Source organism: Haliotis asinina, chromosome 9 (genome assembly GCF_037392515.1).
Source record: "Haliotis asinina isolate JCU_RB_2024 chromosome 9, JCU_Hal_asi_v2, whole genome shotgun sequence".
In the NCBI taxonomy this organism is placed as follows: domain Eukaryota; kingdom Metazoa; phylum Mollusca; class Gastropoda; order Lepetellida; family Haliotidae; genus Haliotis; species Haliotis asinina.
In genome coordinates, this window is record NC_090288.1 from 41,288,111 (window position 1) to 41,300,752 (window position 12,642).

Genomic DNA, 12,642 nt, shown 5'->3' on the forward strand with positions numbered 1-12,642 from the left:
CAGTGTTTGCGGTAGGTTGTGTACGAGTGCATGCAGAAACAGAGCAATAAATGTGCAGTCCAATTTCTTTGCGCGTGAGAGAGAACTTGCTCGCAAAGCCATCCTGTCTTTACCATGTTTTTTGTTTTTTTTCTGAGCAAATGCAAAAACTCTTCAGTGTTCTGTAAGCCAATGCATTGTCAGTAGTATGCTTATGGTAGCTTGATCTTATGCATATCCTGACTCAGAACAAGACAGCTCAAATGTTATTTTCCTCTAAAATTCCACATGACCACTGACATTCGATGCGAATCCTACAATACTCAAAGACAATAAAATATTAAATGTTAATAAAGTCGCTGGGTCACCGCTCAGAAGAATAGCGCAATCAATATCACTTAAACATTTCATAAGAACGATGAGGTTAGAGTGACAAACTTTAAAGTGAATAAAATTTCATATACATAAAAATAATGACAATTACTTTAATGTTTACCATACGTAAAATGAGAAAAGAAATTCTTATAAACTTACCTGGTCAAGGTAGAAACTCTGGTACAAAAGGTTTAATTTGCTCATGGTATATATAGAGTGATATCGTCATTGACCAAACTGACGGTGTAAATTAGCCAGGAGAAGTAATTGCTTCATTCGTGTGATTTTACTGTCTCCCGTATTTCACGCATTCTCACCCTCCAGACCCCATTGAATGTGTGGGACTGACTGCTATTTATCGGACTGTGGAGGGTGCTGATACAATGTTCTCACGTTCCATGACCAGCACATGTCCTGCGTGCACTACCGGGCCAAGTTGCCCAAGGCAACACAATTCACTGTACGGAGTTGCGACCCTTGGTGATGCCGGAAACCTATGGTAGTTTCGAATCCCTGTCTGTCCTGGTTATATTTCGAGATACCAATGAGTACCAAACCTGTAACATCATCTTTTCCTCAGGAAAATGCGAGGCTTGGGTTTAAGAGCGTTGCCCAAATTCTAGTCTGTAGGATTTTGTTTCTGGGTTTTTGTCCACGGCATACCCTTGCTCGGGGATTTCAACGTTTGTGTTTAACCCTCCAGGCATCCGGGACAGATTATCGCGAGACAAACTTCACTGCATCCTCGAAAATCTCCAGGACATAAATGTCCTCTAATACTAGCACGACAGACCTAAATACGTAGTAAGAAAATTCAAGGCAGGAAACCTGATACCCATGGTACGACTTATCCACCTCTCCTCTACACTCAGATGCATTTAGTAACCAGTTCATATTTATCCCGGTTCCTCTAGAGTCATCGGCGATCATCTCCAGGGTCTACGATGATATATTTGCTGGTCTGCACCTGTTTGGGTTGCTGGCTGACCAGTAACCTCGCAAAATCTTGACCGACGTGGTTAGACATAGAAACCAGGTGATCTGAGGAGCGACTGCATTGCCATCGGCGATCATCTCCAGGGTCTACGATGAAATATTTGCTGGTCTGCACCTGTTTGTGTTGCTGGCTGACCAGTAACCTCGCAAAATCTTGACCGACGTGGTTAGACATAGAAACCAGGTGATCTGAGGAGCGACTGCATTGCCATCGGCGATCATCTCCAGGGTTTACGATGAAATATTTGCTGGTCTGCACCTGTTTGTGTTGCTGGCTGACCAGTAACCTCGCAAAATCTTGACCGACGTGGTTAGACATAGAAACCAGGTGATCTGAGGAGCGACTGCATTGCCATCGGCGATCATCTCCAGGGTCTACGATGAAATATTTGCTGGTCTGCACCTGTTTGTGTTGCTGGCTGACCAGTAACCTCGCAAAATCTTGACCGACGTGGTTAGACATAGAAACCAGGTGATCTGAGGAGCGACTGCATTGCCATCGGCGATCATCTCCAGGGTCTACGATGAAATATTTGCTGGTCTGCACCTGTTTGTGTTGCTGGCTGACCAGTAACCTCGCAAAATCTTGACCGACGTGGTTAGACATAGAAACCAGGTGATCTGAGGAGCGACTGCATTGCCATCAGCGATCATCTCCAGGGTCTACGATGAAATATTTGCTGGTCTGCACCTGTTTGTGTTGCTGGCTGACCAGTAACCTCGCAAAATCTTGACCGACGTGGTTAGACATAGAAACCAGGTGATCTGAGGAGCGACTGCATTGCTTTTTGTAACGTCTACAACGGGCGTTGCATTACCGACGACAGCGTCTACGCCGACCATGAACGTTTGTCTGAACGGGACGGGGACGAGCCCTCTTTTCTGCACTTATATCTATTAATATGTCAATAATGATAGGTGACGTTTGTTTTCAGACACATCTTCACACAGATATATAGCAGTGCATCGTCCGGTGCGTTTGGATAGCCTTGTGGTTAAAGCGTTCGCTTCTCAAGCGGATGACCCGGGATCGACTCCCCTCTTGTGTTAATGTGTGAAACCCATTTCTGGTATTCCCCGTCGTGATATTAGAATAATGCTTATATCGACGTAAAATCAAACTAACTCACTCACTAATGACATGATTTATACGTCCACATATCCTCAAGAATGTTTGTTTCATGTGAGATATTCCGTCTAATATTCTGGAGCCCTTCCTCGCCCTGTTACCCGTGAAAGTCCGGGTGTGAATAACCCCTGTAACCCATACTTGTCATAAGAGACGACTAAAGCCATCGTGTGGTCACTTGGTTGACACATGTCATCGGTTCCCAGTTGTACAGATCGATGCTCATGCTGTTGATCACTGGATTGTCTGGTCCAGGCTCGGTTATTTACATTCAACAGTCATATAGTTGGAATACTGTTGAGTTGAGAACGGCGTAAAACTAAACTCACTCACATTCACTTGTTGCCCAGCTGTGCGAGTGTCGGTCATGTGGTGTTTTGCATAGCGACAGGTGACGTATCTCCTGATCAAGTTGCTCAGGGAGGTCCCATACGGTACACTTACATTCAGATATGTGTGAAACAAACACACAAAGGATGTGTTGTGAGGATTCTGTGTGCAGTGTCTTTGGGCTTTCAGATGTTCAATACAGCTCAACAGAATAAATGCTGGTATAGCATAACCACTCACGGCCCCTACTACACCACAACAAAATACGATTTTTGAACAGGTCCACTCGACAGTTACTCATAAGAAAAATACAACACGCTGTATATCGTGAGTAATTATATTTTAACGCCGCTTTTAGCAATATTCCAGCAATATCACTGCGGGGAACACCTGAAATGGGCTTCACACATTCTACCATTTGGGGAATCGAACCAGGGTGTTCCGTGTACGAGCAAACGCTTCAACCACTAGACTACCCCATCGTCCCACTGTTTATTGACTGATACGTACTGTCATGTCATCTTTTCGCGAAGCATTTTAGAAATGTATAATGTTCAGTGCTACAGTAATTGAGTAATGCGTTGCTGCTTATTAAACAATGATAATATTGTGTTTATACGACTACAAAGTAATATAGGCTAAAACGCTCTCTTGTCGGTAGGGAAATTATGATAACAAGGAATCATTTAATTTGGTGGTTAATACATCACACAAGGGCCCCCGGTTCGAATCTCCACATAGGTACAATATGTGAAACCATTTTCTGGTTTCCCCGCCATGATATTGCAAGACATACTCACTCATCAGAAGGTGGGGCGGTGGAGTCGTATATAGGTTTGGAAAATTGCAAATAAGGCTGCGAAAGTAATTTATCCAGATTTATGTTTTCAGGCTAATATAAGTTTTTATACTCTTTTACTCCCAATGTTAACTTATGCCAAGCACGGATTAAAACGTGTTGATAAGTATTGCTAAGTTTTTGAAAAAGGCACGTAAATTTAGAAATGCATAAATTCCAGTTGTTATTCTACAACTTTAGATCCAAATAATACTTATCAGAAGGTTATAGTGTGTGTATTGTACACATTGTCCGACTTAAAACTTTTTTCAGTCAGTATTCTACAAATAGTATCCACATGGTATCTTTGAAACTGTGTATTACTCCTGGATACTGTGCTCGAGGTTGGATAGTTGTCCCAGGCAACACTTTATGACAATCACTTGTCACCAGCTTGAAACAAACTATACACTGGTGTTCTGTTCTGTAATGTGGGCCATGGCCCTGTACACTGAATAAAGATGCCTATCTGTCTTAACTCTCAATCAATTTTAATCATGCCGTATTATGAGTGAATGGCGTGACAAGCGAACGCTATAATCTAAAGACTACCCACCGTCTCTCTACAAAATCGACTTAAAATCGATTACAGGTGAGACTGCCAGAAATTATCACACCGGTCACGTTTCCAGGTGATCATCATACCCCCTTCGTGGATGACGTTTTAAACACCTCAATAAACCAGTTTGTCATTAATGATCTCCTTACGTGTGAACGGGTCATTTGCACATATACGCGTTCCTCATCCATGGGTGACAGGCCGTGAAATAATTGATCATCTTCGCGTTGTTACCTGAAATTCAACATTTGCCCTGATAATGTTTTAAGGTGTGATCAGCACTGTATCGCTTTATCGTAATCGTGGGTTTCATGAAAGCGATAAAGATCATCATCTTCATCCTCCTCCTCCTCATCGTTTGTAACCATAACCATCGCCTGTCGAGTCGAGGCCCGTTGTGTTTAAAATCCATTCTCACTGACCCAGATGATGATAAAGGCTGTGTGAATAAATCCCAACTCATTCACTTACTTAAAGGGTTATGCAACAAAATACCAGTGAATAACTTGTAGCCAGTGTTAATGGTCTAATATTGCCCGCCCGTCTCGTGATTTTCATCCAGTGCATCCTGTACACCGTACCTTGTCTGCTTTAGAGTTCATGTTCAGTTTCGTTTAAATAATCGATAATCTGAATCCCATCGATCACCAACTCATGCGTGAAAAGGGATCGTTCAGATTTAAGCCAAGGGGAGGGCAATGAAGATTTTCAAATATTCACCTGTACTGAAATGACCCGTGTGCGGTAACCCCTCAAAACTAGGATACTACTTTATTAAACTACAACCTACTGTCTCCATCTATCACCCGGATCTTTCTGCAAAGTTTCGACCTTTCAGTATCGATGTTTTAATGTGTAGAAGTGGAATAATGGTTTGAAGAAAACACCGATACAACCTTTTTCACACACACACCCAAAAAAGAACAACAACCCCTCCCCCCCCTCCAAAAAAAAACCAACAAAAAACAAAACCAAAACCCCCCAAAAAACCAAGAAAGAAAGAAAGAAAGAAACAAACAAAAAAACTCCAAAAAAACAAAACAAAACAAAACAAAAACAAAAGAAAAAACAAACAAAAAAACCCCTCCAAAACAACATGTTTATGGCCACAAATATTTACCGTGCGTGAATTACCACAAATTAGTTTTGTTTTCTCTTCAGTGGTATAAGTAACGCCACAAAGCAGACAATGGGGAGAAACGCTCAGAGTTAGGGATAACAATGGTGAATTAATATAACGCCCCTGTCATCTGCGTACAAAAAGAAAATCTGCAAATTGATCGTTTATTTTTTATGATATATTACTCTTCAAAATATAAGTCGAACAAAAGCATCCAAGCATATTCGATACATGTCAAGTTTTTGTACCGGTTGGAACCAGACCCTCTGTAATTCAGAGGTGAACACAAAGTGGTCTGTGAAAGAGACCATTAGCGGGTTCGCTTTAGCTTATTGAAGTTTATATTTTACCTGACTAGACATATAGATTAGGAATACAATGTATTATTACGTATTGTGTGGATTAAGGTAATATGATGGGGACTTATTTCATAACGATTGGCATGTGCTCAGTTAAAAGTTCGCTTTAAAAGGAAACATTTTGTTGACTGAAAATCTGGAATATATTACTATCAACCACCCACAGTCTCATTCATTACCATGATTAGTTTCAGACCGGTACGCATATTTGCAGTTAGTTATCTTGCTTTTCATGACTTATGATTTCGTTTGAGGTGTTAAAACATAGTTTGACTACTAACTCTCTTGTTCTGCTAGTTACCGTCTTTGCTGACCAGTGACATCTGACCTGTCGCATCTTTGTGACAACTTTGTCACATGTTTTGAGCAACAATCTGAAATCATGAAGGCGTGTTTCTTCACTCTCTTATCATACATGTCCATTGTAGCTCAAGAGATTCAAACATTTAGTTGCGGAAACGTTTCATTTGCACTGAGCTTGAAGAATTACTTCTCGCCCCCTTACAAAGAACTGCACAGCGAGGAACTTCTGGAGTGTGTGAGAACATGTTCGGGAGATGCTGAATGCGGTACACTGACGTACATGGAGCCGATTCGGAAGTGTTACTTGCTGTCATACGACGTCAGCAAATATCAAGCAGCTAACATGGCTGTCCATGATGGGATGAAAACGTATACGGTTCTCGGTAAGTACGTTTGTTTGTTTATGCCGCTTTCTAGAAATATTCCGGCAATATCACCACGAGGGATGGGCTGCACACATAGAACCCATGTAAGGAATGGAACCAAGGTCTTCAGCGTGATGAGTGAACGCCTTAACCACTAGGCCATCCCATCGCCCATATGCCGCTTTCAGCGGGAGGGGTATTAACGTTCATGTTAAAATGCATTTTTGATCATACTGGGTGGGGATGGGAATTGGGGAAGTGGGTATGTGTACAGAGACAGAGCTACTTTCCATGTGGCGAGTACTAACGTACAACAGAAAATTCACATTTGTTTGGGGGGATTATTTTCCAAAACGATCGTAAACATTTTTAAAGATTTGTTTTGATATATTAACGTTATTATGATCAGCACAAGCCTGGCGAGAACGACATATTGGGATTTGGAAGATAAGAGGATGGCACAGTCATACGCCAGAACTTTAGGCTTTACAATGCAGACCATTATCGGAATCATAAGACGCGTCAACTAGACAAGCCAGACGTTTGACCGTCTCAGAACTGCAGAACAGAGAGAAGACCGGAAGATGACCACATCTCAACTTGCGCAACTGGTTCCATATAGTAACGGCGTCAATATTACCACAGAGAGTGACCGTTTACTGTCGGAATACGGCAAAGTAATTTATTTCCCATTTTCTCCAAAAGCATAGAATTATTATGTGAAGTTTTAGTTCCCAAGTGGTCAATAAACAGACGACGAAATCCAAAAGTCGAGAGGACTGGTCTGACACGGTACTTTGTTCTGTGAAATGACTTCAGTATACCAGCACTGGTGCAGTACACCCATCCTCGATATCTCCTGAGTATACATTCCGATAAATCTCCACTTTTCCCTGGGCGCATCTACGGCTCAGTCCGATAAATGTATTACCTCCCTTGGCTGGCTTTTTATCCAATCAGGTGTCTACGCTGGGAAGTTGAGCGAACCAATTACAACTTACTTTCACTTTTTAAATTAACTAACCGATTAAACTTGGAAAAACAAAGCATGAAGACGTTCTCTGCAAGAGGTAGAAGGGGGTTTTGCATACGTTTTTTAAACGTTTCGGACCTATAAATTTGTCTGTTTGCTAACCACCAAATCCGAGTCGCACTGCGATGCAAACCTTCGCAGTTGCGACCGTTACCTGTGTTAACACTGGCAAGCTCGGTTATAAAGGTGACCTAGCTGATTGGCTATTGTGAGAATGCGGAACCAGCAAAGGGAGGTGATAAAATTATCGGGCCGACCCGTAGATGCGTATACCTTGGAGATATCGAGGATGCAGAACACCGGGTAGATCGCCTATTTTGAGTAAAATACAATAGTTGCTTAAAAGGGATTTGTGGTGTTTTCCTTAATCACTGCCAGAATCGTGTTTGGAAACACTGCTAAATATACTTGATATGATGTGGACTACAGGTAATTTTCCAACTTTATGGCGTAGTGCCACTGTAGACTCCATTCCAAAACCTGGCCGGGATCATACTGATCCGTCTAATTACAAACCAGCCTCGTTAACGAGTTGCGTCTGTAGGACGAATGGTAAACGACAGATTAACTTGGTATCTTGAAACCAATTACCTGACAACAAATATTCAATATGGTTTCAGAAAACATCGGGTCATTGATTATTTGGTACGTTTAGAATCCGTTATGAAAAATGCAATAGTAATTAAGCAACATTCAGTATCCATATTCTTCGATTTCGAGAAAGCATACGATACCACCTGGAAGCATGGGATTTTAACGGATTTACATGACTATGGCTTGAATGGTCGTTTCTCTTTTTATATCACAGATTTGAAGTGACAGGCAATTTCAAGTCAGACTGGGTTCAACCGTACTGTTTAGTATTAACATCAACAGGTTATCAAAGGCTTTAAAGGATTCAATAGGTGATCACTTTTTGTGGATGATTTTCATATTTCTTTCCCTGGTAAAACTATGCATGCTATTGAACGGTAAACGCAGTTGTGTTTAAATAAAATAGGTAAATGGTGTCTCGAAAATGGCTTTAAATGTTCAAAGTCAAAAGCTGATTGTCTACATTTTTGTAAAAAAATATATGCCGCATAAAGACCTAGAACTATTATTAATTGTCATTCCCATCAAAGATGTAAAGGAGGCCAAGTTTTTTGGGCTAATTTTCGACTCCCATTTAACTTGTCTTCCGCAAGTGAAATGTCTCAAAAAGAAATGCCCGAAGGCACTGTGACGTCTTAAAAGTCGTTTCAAAATCTGTATTGGGAGTGAATCTATCCACCCTCTTGCAATTATATCGACGATTGTTCCGTTCAAGACTTGATTGCGGATCAATAGTATATGGTGGGTCCTGCAAAAGCAACCTCAAAATTCATGTTTTTGTCCACCACCAAGATCTAAGACTTTGTTTTGGATCTTTTAGAACTTCTATTGACAGTCTCTATATCGAGGCATATGAGCCTTCAATTACCAAACGACGTATAAACTTATCCTTATACTACAAAACTATATTCTCACGTATTTAACCCAGCATTTAACTGTGTCTTCAGTCCTTTTTATGAGGATTCGTACATCAAAAAGGCTTTTGTTATGTCTCTTGGGCGAAGAATTACGCCAATAAATTCTGCTAGTTTGAGCTGGAGGATATAGCTGCTTCCCGTCGTCCTTCTCCTCCTCCTTGGCAAGTAGCGAGGCCAAAAGTTGACCTTACACTGACCACATTTTAAAAAAAAGAATCTATTGAAATACAGTATAAACAAGAATCTACTCAATTAAGACATAAATATTATACATAAAAATCCTTAATTACAGATTGGTCCATTGGTGGTGGCGCGGTAGTTTGTGCCACTGTCGTTGGATCCAAAACAATATCTTGTCGAATGCTGAATAACAGCTTTATTTTTACAGCCGAGGCTAAGCCTTAAGACATATTAATAAACACACACAATATAAACGATGCATAATCTATTCCGATTCTTTCTCTTGCCTCCGGGTCATTAAAACCCTTTCTTGCAAACATCCACTTTTAACTAAAATTATTGAATTCTATTATCATGCTACCACTGGCCAATACGACATCGTCATCTGTTGGTTACCCAGCCACGCTGGCATTTCTGGGACAGCACTGGCCAATCTCGCTGCCATGGCAGCACTCAACAAATCTGTGACACCACTTCATATCCCATACTCTGATTACAAACCTAGCATTAGAACTTACATTATATGAACTGACGCAGAAAAAGAGGGACACTCAGGTAGGTATTAATAAATTACATGATATATAACCCTATATTGGTTATACCTCTTTGGATTGGCAGTCCAGATTTGAAGAGAACATCATCCGACGATGTTGTATTGGCCATACGAAATACTTTTATGAATACCTGTTAAAAGGTGAGGATCGGAGTTTTGTATCCCTTGTGATGAGAGTACCATTGTCAAGCATGTCTTACTTGAGTGTATTAATTTTCCATCACTAGGAATAAATATTTCAATGCTAAAACGTAAGGCTCTTTTTTAATGTTAATTCTCATTGAATCATTGATTCTTTTACAAGAAACAGAATTACTAGATAAACTTTGAATAATATGTTGTGAAAGTAAATATATATATATAATAAATATTTTATTATTTGTAATTTAGATTAGGAACTTACTTCATTCTGGGTCTTTCTTGACTCCAGAACACCTAAAGCATACAGGAAATGCTCGATTTGATTGAAATTAGCGTGTTTTCCACAACATTCAGAGGCTAGAGAATAATCAACTGTTTTCAATTTTCAATATCAAATGTGTAAACTTCAAGTGTAAAAAAATGACGCGAGGAATAATCATTTTGCACAAAGTGCTCGTGACACCAAATTGTGCAGTGTGCTTCGCTATTTTTTAGTTTAATTAAATAACTTTTGAAATAACTTTTTACCGTCAGTATATGTATGAATCCCAGTTATGTTTTTGTATACAGAATGGAACTCCCTAGCTGCCGTATTCCTCACAAAATAGTACTGTAAACGTTGTTACAAACGTTTGGTATATTCACACGATGTGACTTGTAGTACTTGTAGTAACGTTTAGCACATGACTTTCAACAGAACAGACCGCAAAGACCTTGGTTCGACTCTATAGGTTTTAAATCCCTTACTCGATCGTATCTCGTGGGATTTTAACGCAAAATTCTGAAACATGGATTCGTCGAGGGAAGCTCATTACATCCAACTAAATCACCGTATATGCTCACAACTCAAATCTTCCCCTTCTTGAGCAGGGCAGTGGGGTAGCCCAGTGGGATAGCCTCGCTCGTCACTCCAAAGGTATGCTGTTACCGCTGTGATATTGCTGGAATATTTCCAAATTAAAATTTTACTCATTCGCTCCTACATGAAAACGCCTGCGCCATCATCGAAGGACATCATCATTAGGGCATGCTAGCGAGAAGGTAGCTAAGCACCACAAATAATTAAGTAAGAATAACAGCAACATTAATGCTAACGAGAACACTGAAAATAACGTTTACATTATCAGGTCTCTGTCAGAGCGATTACACATTTATCGGCGGAAAGTGCCTCAAACTATCAAGCTCACCACACAGCTTCGTCCAGGCCAGAGAGTCCTGCGTTGCTGACGGAGCCGATCTTGTCCAGACCACCAGTGGGAGGATTTTAATGGAGCTTCAAGGATACCTGCGATATCATGGTATGAATCGGCATCAGTTGATTATGGTGTTCTATAATTGCCAACGCCATGCGATGCCAGTTACCGGACATCATAGTTGATCTATCACTTGCTGCAGTCATATTTATGTCAATTGTATGACACTGTGTGATTATTGTTTTACGTCGACTTTAGCAATATATAAATCTGGTCAAGACAGGAGACACGAAAATTAAGCTAAACACAAGGTAAATGTTGATTGCAATATGTCTGCCTACAAGACCAGTGTACAACGATGTCTGGAAGGAAGTAGTTTTGTTTTTCTATTTGGGAGGATAGTGCTAAAACGAGTACAAACATGCTGTTGGCCAGGTCTCACAATCAAGACAAATCCCGGACTCGAACTTACACTAGATGGATTTCGAGTGTAACAGATCATTGGCAGCAGAGTTTGAATATTCGTACGTCAAATAAGGTTCATTCCATCACACCTACTTTATTTTAGCGGATTTTAAAGAAATCAAACTGTGAGAAAATATAAATATATTTTCTACCCCTGACTGTGATACTGATATTTTAGTGATTGTCGACGTCACTAATACTTTCATTGTCACCGGTTGATTGCAAAACAAAACTGTTAATGCGGCGTAAAGCAATACTCACCCATCCTCCCTGGTGAGGTTATAATATGGACGTTAGGAGAAAGTGGTGCTAGTGCAGTGACGTGACGTCAAATGTGACTAGCGCATAAAGACTAAGCGCTCCAGTAATACAAGTCGTGTTGTCTCTGATGTTTTAGCAAATGCTATGATGATTTATTCAGTTACCTGGGGATGCATGGAATCATCGAACAATGAAAAGAGCCACCATTTCATCCGTTTTTCAAGTGTAAAGACAGATTTAGGCAAGTTCAGGAGTTTACTTTCAAGACCAGTTGACATCGGAATGCACTCATATTAAGAGACTATATTAAAGTACAATGAAAACATCTCTGTGTGTGAACTGTAATACCACCATCTATGTAATTCATCTGTAAAAATAGTCTGTTTTTGTATGGGTGGGTAAATGGGGTGAGATTGACGGGCAAAGATCAGGGCGTGGATTTGGTCAGTGTGTGTGTGCGTGCGTGCGTGCGTGCGTGCGTGCGTGCGTGTGTGCGTGTGTCCATGCTGATACAGTGCAGCGTGTTTGTTCTCATCAGGATCGCCGGGTCCTTACTGGGTTGGTGCGACTGGCAGTGCCGTGGATGGACTGTGGAAATGGGCGGACGGGTCAACTGTTTCTCCATTGTGTACTCTACTGCATCAGTACGACACAGTAACTTCTTACTGTTTATCTCTGATCTTCAGTGACATGTCTTGTTATCATGTTTATGATTGTATGGCACCTTTTGGGTTCATCTGTCAAAAGGCAGCGGGAAGGATTTAGGAATTTCGTTTGGTTGTTACAAGTAAACATGCATTCGTCAATACACCAACAATTTGATTGTTCTTAGTAAACATGTATCTGTCAGTATATCTACAATTTGATTGTTCCTAGTAAACATGTACTCGTCATTACACCAACAATTTGGTTGTTCTTAGTAAACATATCGTCATTACACCAACACTTTGGT

The 12,642-nt window shown here is 40.6% G+C and overlaps 1 long non-coding RNA gene across 1 annotated transcript; it reads left to right on the forward strand.

Moving 5' to 3' along the window:
- The first annotated feature begins 6,176 nt into the window (after positions 1-6,176).
- On the forward strand, positions 6,177-12,299 carry LOC137297122 (uncharacterized). Its single transcript, XR_010957687.1, has 3 exons — positions 6,177-6,371; positions 10,899-11,069; positions 12,229-12,299. It is a non-coding gene; the product is annotated as an uncharacterized lncRNA (long non-coding RNA).
- The last annotated feature ends 343 nt before the right edge of the window (positions 12,300-12,642 follow it).